At 40.3% G+C, this 7,839-nt stretch overlaps 1 long non-coding RNA gene across 1 annotated transcript; it reads right to left on the reverse strand.

Annotated features, from left to right (window-relative positions):
• Positions 1 to 342: 342 nt before the first annotated feature.
• On the reverse strand, positions 343 to 7,613 carry LOC141573468 (uncharacterized). The gene is made up of 3 exons (XR_012499252.1): positions 7,477 to 7,613; positions 6,645 to 6,944; positions 343 to 2,392 (listed from the first exon to the last, which is right to left on the reverse strand). It is a non-coding gene; the product is annotated as an uncharacterized LOC141573468 (long non-coding RNA).
• Between the last annotated feature and the right edge of the window lie 226 nt (positions 7,614 to 7,839).

Genomic DNA, 7,839 nt, shown 5'->3' on the forward strand with positions numbered 1-7,839 from the left:
TCCACATTAGATTCTACAACAGTAGAATGTTAGAATTTCAAAAGCCTCTAGTATAGTCTTAGTCTATTAATAAAAGTGTTATGAATTGTAATGAATGTCATGTAGGTTTTTTTAGGTTGTAAAATTTCAGTGCTTGGGACCAGTGTAACTCTTTCTCATTAGAGTGTTGTATGATTATATTAAAGGTAGGTTTATAGGCTGTTTTGAAATCATGATGGATATAAAATCATTTGTCTCTGAAACAATAAATAACCTACATGTGATGAGACCCCCTTAACTAGAGTGACAGTTTAATACGGAAGGTGTGTCCTTAAGTTATTTTACAATGGATTAACACCGAACCTAGATTCTCCACAGTTTCTTTTTAAGTGTTAAGAAGTGACCCTAATTTTGACTAGATACTTCATTAATATTCATTTGTATATAATTGCCTTAATTTCAGTGATAATGACTTCAGCTACCAACTGTTTGATTGATGGAACTTGCATCTTCTCTGGAAAAGAGCTAAGATATAAAAATCACACCATTCATGCATGCCAGGTATTTTTAGCCGCCTTTAATTACTAACCAGCTAAATAAGCATGCAAACCACGCTGTGATTGATAGGATCTCTTGGTTGAAGTGATTTTTTTCCGCAGAATTTGGAAGATGCTTGAATCAACTGAGTGCTAAAAATAACCAATGAAAGCTGAATCTTCCAGAATCAGGGTGCTCTTGAATAAAGCATCTAACAAGAAGTGGGGATTAACCTGTAGTCTTAAAGACATTCTGACTGGAAAAAAAAAAAAAAAACCGATGGAAAGTTCCTCCTGAGTGCAGCAGTGTGAAAAAAAAGGCTGTAATATGCCAAATCTTCTTCTTCTTCTTTTTTTTTTTTTTACTAAAGGTACGCTAAGTAGCATCATGCCAGAAACAAAAGGAGACATGAACTGAAAGTCATACGAGGCAAGAAAAGGGACAAGACGGAGAGTAAGAGATGTGCTCCCGAGCTCTGTGATCCTGAGGCTGCAAACACATGCGGTTCAGGACCGGCAGCCCGGGTTGGGGGAGAGCATTTCCCGTAGCGTAACCCAATGCTGATGAGTAGAATTTTGAGGAAGAATCTAATCCAAGAGATCTTTGCCTAGATCATCTTTGTGAAAATAAAAATGCTTTCAACCAGGCACACTGCAGTGATTTAAAAGGCAACTGCAGCAGCAACCAAAATCAAAGGATGAAGCTGGAGCAGGTGCCTCGAGCCAAGAATCTACTTGACTGGAAACTGTTTCCAGACACTTTCTTTGTTAATAATAAACAACATTATTCTAAAAAATCATAGTAATTAGAATGTTGCCACCTTCTGAAAGTGTCTTTACTGTACTGAATGTCTAGCATCTGATAGACTGAGAAGTTGCCTTTTGGTACCTCCCACATTCCTTTGCAGTCTTCCTTCACTGCCTGATCCTAGTTTATCGCTGGCAGGCCTCTCTCTCTCTCTCTCTCATTTTTCTTGGCTTAAGTCCTAACCCCTAGTGTCAAATCTAAGTCCAGAAATCTCCAAGATGACCCACACACCGTAATGTTCTTTCCTCCAGCCATTCGTAACCTTTGTCTGCATGGTGCTTTTTCTAAGAGTTAGGAGAAAAGCAGTCTCCTGATTTAAACTCACACACTGACTGTTCTTATTTCTTCAATATTATCTGGACTTTTAAAGAAAGTGTGTTATAATACCTTATGAATCTGCAGTGGATGAGTTTAGGAGATATTAAAGGCGAGACAAAGAAATAAGTTTGAGGTTAAATTCATCAGCTAACTGCCTCAATGGGATAATCCTGGGAGGAAGAAACACTAGGGAGAAGGTAGTTCTGCTTGACGTATCAATTCCCATTTAACAGTTATCAGTGCTTCTTTGAATAAGACCGTGGGCATTCGTTAGCTTTTGGGGGGAACCTCTCTAGAAGCTGGTGGGCAAACACAGCGAACAGGTGGTAAAGTCTTCATTGTTCTTTCCATAGCGTATATTAATTGGCTTCTCATCACTGATTCTGTGAAAGTTGGGATTTATGTTTTTTTCTCTCCTTGTCTCAGAGAAACTATAAAATATAGAATTGGGGGGAGTCATGGAGGAGAGAGAGGATAACAACGTAAAAGCAAAAAACAGTGGTGACCATAAAACTGTAAGACTATATTTAGGATGATCTCCATGCATGGATTTCAAGGTTTCGTTCCAAGGAAGCTGAACCAGTGGGAAGGGCGCAGGACCTGCCCACTTCGCATGCAGGGCAAAGGATTCATTCTCTCAGGGACCTCTCGGCAGTGGCTCTGTTTATCCGACACTTTAGCTGACTCCTTGACTCTTCAACTGTCTTCCTTTCTCCTTTCTGTTTACCTTCTCCTTTCTTTGCAGCATATTCTGAAAGAAAAAAAAGAAAGAAAGAAAAGAATAAAAAGAAAAACAACAACAGTGAGAAGGTGCATTTTAGAGAGTCTGAAGGCCACGTGGGAAAGAGGGGAAGCTGCAATTATGTAAACATTTGGAGAAAAATGAGTTGCTAATGCACTTGGTTTCTTTTATTTATATTCTCCCTTCTGTTCCAAATGGCCTTACTGGGCTGCGAACACCTGAGGACACTCTCACACTGTGCCAAGGTGTGTTCTTCCTGGAACCAGAGCTGGATTACGCCAGTATTTTCAAGTGACAAATAAAAATGGGAAATTAAATCCTGCAGCCAGGGTTTGTTGTCCGCAGTAGCTCAGAGCTGGCTAAGTCAGGAATCATCTAACCCCGCTGGGTTGAAGAGGGACAGAGAGTTGCCATTCTTCCCAGGGAGGCCCTCCGGCCTGGGTCCTCTTGTTCACACGTGACAGTCATTTGCACCTCCCTCTCCCATGTTGCCAACTAGTCCTAACCCCGAACTCAGAACTAGGCAAGACAGAAAGCATGAACACCTCTCTGTGAGCACAGTAATTGCTGCCTTGTCTATTTAAGTGCAGTAGCGTTAGGAGAAGAATGCGAATGATTAAGAAGGTGCTCAGTAAATCTTTGTGGAATGAATGACTGAACACAGGCCTGTGTCTTCCTAGAGGTGGCAGAGTGGAGTTTGTTAAGCAGAGGTAAGTGGAGGAGACTACAGAAGAAGAAATAGGGCTTTCCATTGGCCAGACTCTATGCTAAATGTTTGCATATATCACTCCATTTAATATTCAGAACAAACCAATGAAGGTTAGTTTTATTATGCAAAAATTCTCATTTCACATAGGAAGAAAAATGAGGGCTAAAGGAATTAAGTAAGCTTTATTTAGTCACACGGTTAGGTAGCCGGAGAGCCCCGGTGTGAGTACATTTGTGTCTGATGCCAATTCTTGATCTTTTCTCAGCTGTGTTGTCTCCACACAGACCGACTGAGCCTATCCACAGCCTTCCTTTTACTCTTTCTAAATGCTTTCTCTCCGCCTTCATGTGCTGAAGTTCTTTCTATCCATTTATCCTGGAGACAGATGAAACATCAACTGTTTTTGAAGCTTTTCCTGATTCTCCACCTCTTCTTAATCACATGGCGCTTATCTGTGTCATAACCACGCCCGGCCTGGAGCCAGTCATTCAACTGTGGCCCTATCCTCCACAGGAGACCGACCATAACTTCCCCGAGGAACCACGTTCTGTTCCTCTCTGCCTCTCCTCCCCTAGAATGCCTGTAACTAAGCTGTGCTACATGTATTTTCAGTTGAACCGAGTTAGAGACTCTGGCATTTTTTTTGTTGTTGTTGTTGCTTAAGTTATTTATTAGATTTTTAGATTTCAAAGTTGATAACCTGTTCCTCTGCTTTAAGTAGAGATTATAAAATTATCCCAATGGGTCTACGTCTATGCTTTATGACAGTCCTGAGTAAGTATGGAAACCATCACTTTACGGAACCCTTACGTGTCTAAAGCTCAGGAATTACCTATGTTGGTTGGCACCACGTGACAAGAAAAAAGGAAACCAGGAAGAAGGTGTTTTCAAACATGATTTTGAATGAACAAATAGTTGTTGTAGGAGCTTTACAAAAGCACAGATGATACATAACCATGTTAGGTATGATATTTCCCCTCCTATTTTAAATCTACTACACCCTTCATTCGTATAATAGTGCTTAGACACAGCTGTCTGGGTAGAAGGAAGACAAATGGTGACTTACTTTTCAGGGGTAAGGGAAGGTTATCTCGATTGAAATGTTTAAGCCTTTTTCCCCCTATCTCCCAATCTCAGCTATGGAGTATAATAAATTACCTTCCTGCCCCCAGGAGAATTATTAGCATGGATGTAATATCACTCACCCCCTCTAGCTCCCTAACACACTAAAAGCTAACAAATATTTCACTCTCACACACTGCATATTCTTCCCAAGGGGAGAAAAAGTTTATGTGAAATATGTTCTCCTATAAGAATAGAGATAGAAGGAACCTTGCAAGACCCTTATGCCTGTTCAGTGGCAAGCCATTGCCTGCCTATAGCTGCGGACAAACTGTTGAACGTTCAATTGAGGATCATGAATTCTTGATGATGGAAGATGCACCCAGTGTAATGAAGGAAGAGGCCACTCCTCTATTCAGTCCACTCACGTGACTCCAGCTTGGTACATTTTGGGGTGATTGAAGATGCATTTAGGATACTCTCAGATACACTGGGACCATCGACTCTTCTCAGAACCTTAGACATTTCCATCTCCTTGTGTTATCTTCCCAAGATTCTGTCATCTTGAAAAGTCGAGATTTCATTGCTGACTAAGTACCTTGTTAATACATCATTATTACTTGCCTTTATGGAGAACTAATCTCCTGCATTCCTCTTATAAAAACTTTAAAAAAAAAATTTTATTTTTGGGGGAGGAAACTAGGTTTATATATTTGTTATTGGCGGTACTGAGGACTGAACCTAGGACCTCATGCATGCTAAGCACACGCTCTACCACTGAGCTATACCTTCCCCCCTCATACAAACGTTTTGTTGTTATGAAGTCAATCATTTCTCCCTCAACTCCCATCCACCTTCCTTCATCTCTCTTACAATGTTGATCAGTTTCCACTTTGGGTTATAGGTGATTGAGTGTGTGGATGAGCTTCTTTTGGAGACAGAAAGAGGAGGATCTGTTCTGAGTCAGCTTTGTGTCCTTCATGGTTGCTTTAAATATGTTATGAAGAATGGAGAAAAATTGAAAGAAAAAAAAGATGAGAAGAGGAAAGAAAAATAAAGAAAATGAAGAAAAAGAAAGAAAAGAAGACCCAGAGAAGCCTCTCTCAAGCATTCTCACCTCTCGGCTTATTCGTCCAGGAAACAAGATGCAGAAAAAGATGAGTACCTTAAGTGAGAGGTGCTGGGCTCGGGTTCTAATGCTGTTAATTACTAGGCGTGGGATCTTGGACAATTTTCTTAACCTTTTCAAAACATAGTTTCTTTCCCAGGGAAATGAGTTTAATACAACCTAAGTCGTGGGGTTGTTTAAAGATTACAAGATTCTGCTACATTAGGAATCACATAAGACATATAGTTAGCAGGCTATGGATGGTAAGTGTATGGTATTAACCCTTCCTCAGTGGACCTGCTTCCTATCAAACCAACTAATTGAGTTCACTTATTCTTTCTCTAAAACACCCCTTCCTTAATAGAATGGCCTTTCCCAGCTCTCATTACCAAGAAATTAAGATTGCACACGTTTGTATTACAATATATACGACAAATACAGTAAGTGTCACAAGATTGAAAAACAGCTCTACTGTGAAAGTCAGATTTAGTGTGAGGGGATCAGAATATGTCACCCCAAAATGTGCCACTTTGGATTATTTTGATTGAATAATCCAGCATGTGGATTATTTTGAGCTGAAGGCAATCAAGACCTGGCAAACTCAGGTAAAAAAACCAAAACCAAAACCAAAACCAAAACCAAAACCAAAACCAAAACCAAAACCAAAACCAAAAAAAAAAAACCCAAAAAATCTTTCACCTCTTCCTTAACTACCTAAAAGAATTTAGATAGGGCATCTGGCCCAGAAAGGGAGCTATAACCGGAGATAATTTTATTTATGATTTTTATTTGAAAGTCTTACATGCATGGCAGGGCCAACAGCTGATTATCAAACATCTGCTCTTACCTTCCTGTGGATTTGCCTCTTCCCTTTGAGGTCCCAGCCCCCATCCCATTCTTTAGCTCAGGATGGCATATAAACTTCAAGTGCCTGACTGCCTTTACATCTCAGATTTTTATGGAGCTCCCTATCTGAGATTTAACGTATTTTTTTCCCATTAATCTGTGTTATGTTAGTTTAATTATTAGACCATCCAAAGAACCTAGAAGGGAAGAAGGGAGAATTTTTCTGCCCCTAAAAGTGTATGTGATCATAAGACTCTAATATGGACCTTTTTTTGTGAAAAAGCAGGAAGAGCACGCAGGTTGGCTCTTCAGGCTACGTTAACTTTAAAGAGTCAGGATGATCTTTTTGTAAAGATATGCTGCCACCTCTTTCCTAAAAGCAAAACAATTCACTGGTCTCTCTGCCCCTGTTTTGCTTTGCCTCTCAATAGCAGCTGTGAACAGAGAAGCCTTTCAGTTTCTTAAGAAAAAAAGAACAGATTTTTCTAACTAGCTACATCAGGACATATTTGGTAGCAAATAACAAGATATCCCACCTTAAATTCATTTTTACAACGAGGAAAACCATGGTCTCAAATAACAAGAAATCCAGGGGAAGGGCAGGTTCTGTGCAAGTCATGTATCTGGCTCCCAATATCTGTTTCACTTGGTTATTTTCCCAAGCAATAGCCTCACGCTGGGGCAGCACGGTGATTAGAGCAATTTCAGGCGTCAAATCTTGTCCTGACAATGTCCAGGGGGTGAAAGGGTGGGCATGTCTCTTTCTGTGTCTTCCAAGAAGAACTCCATAGACTTTCTTTTGAATCTCATCGACCAGAGTCAGCTCACACGCCCTCCTAAGCCAATCCATGGCAGGGGAAAGAGAGGACAATGATTAGTATAGACCAGTCTGGTTGTGCATCTGAGGCATATGCTGTATGAAGTAAGGATGGATGTATAAAGCAAATGAGCTTTCTGTCAGGACCAAAAGTATACAAGCATACGGGGCAGGCAACCAAAAGTGATGACTCTAGTGGATTTCTGATTATCAAAACGACTTTCTACAACTTTAAAATAGGAGTCATTATTCTTTGATGACATAATGGGAAAATGGAGTTACAGTTAATTCATTGTTTTTAGTGCATAAGCCAAACAAGGGTTGGTTTAGGTTTTTCAGGAGTAAGTCAGGCTTCTCTTTTCCAAATGTGTTTTTTCCCCCCACTTTATACACAAATGCTGGACCAAACAGCACTTTACCTGGCTTAATAGACAGGTGAATGGAAGAAATTATTTAAAAATGAGTTAAGTAGTATTTCACTGTCCAGATATATTCAAGGTATACCTTAATGGCAATTTTAACTGTGAATTGCTTTCAGGATATCTTTTTACCTGGGAAGATGGATGCACAAGCACATCAGAGGTGGTCTTCTTTTGTTCTTCCCTGTCTTCATTGTTTTTGTACTTGAATGTGTAGTTCTCATTTTGTGCTTCAGCTCCACAGGATCTGTACGCCCTCTTTATCTGAAGTCATCCCCTAGAGTGGAATTCTTATGGGGGGCGGTGCCTGCTTCCCCTTACAGAAGCTTAGAGAGGTCAACCATTTAGCTAACATGGGGACATGTGATCTGGGCTTCAGCTACACTAAGACTCCTGCCCAGGGCTTCACATCTGGACTAAGAAATGCAAATACCTGGATGCAGTTGAGAAATCATCCACAAGTAAGAGAAGCGTGGAGATTCTAGCACGTGAGCT

This window comes from Camelus bactrianus, chromosome 15 (genome assembly GCF_048773025.1).
Source record: "Camelus bactrianus isolate YW-2024 breed Bactrian camel chromosome 15, ASM4877302v1, whole genome shotgun sequence".
Lineage (NCBI taxonomy): Eukaryota > Metazoa > Chordata > Mammalia > Artiodactyla > Camelidae > Camelus > Camelus bactrianus.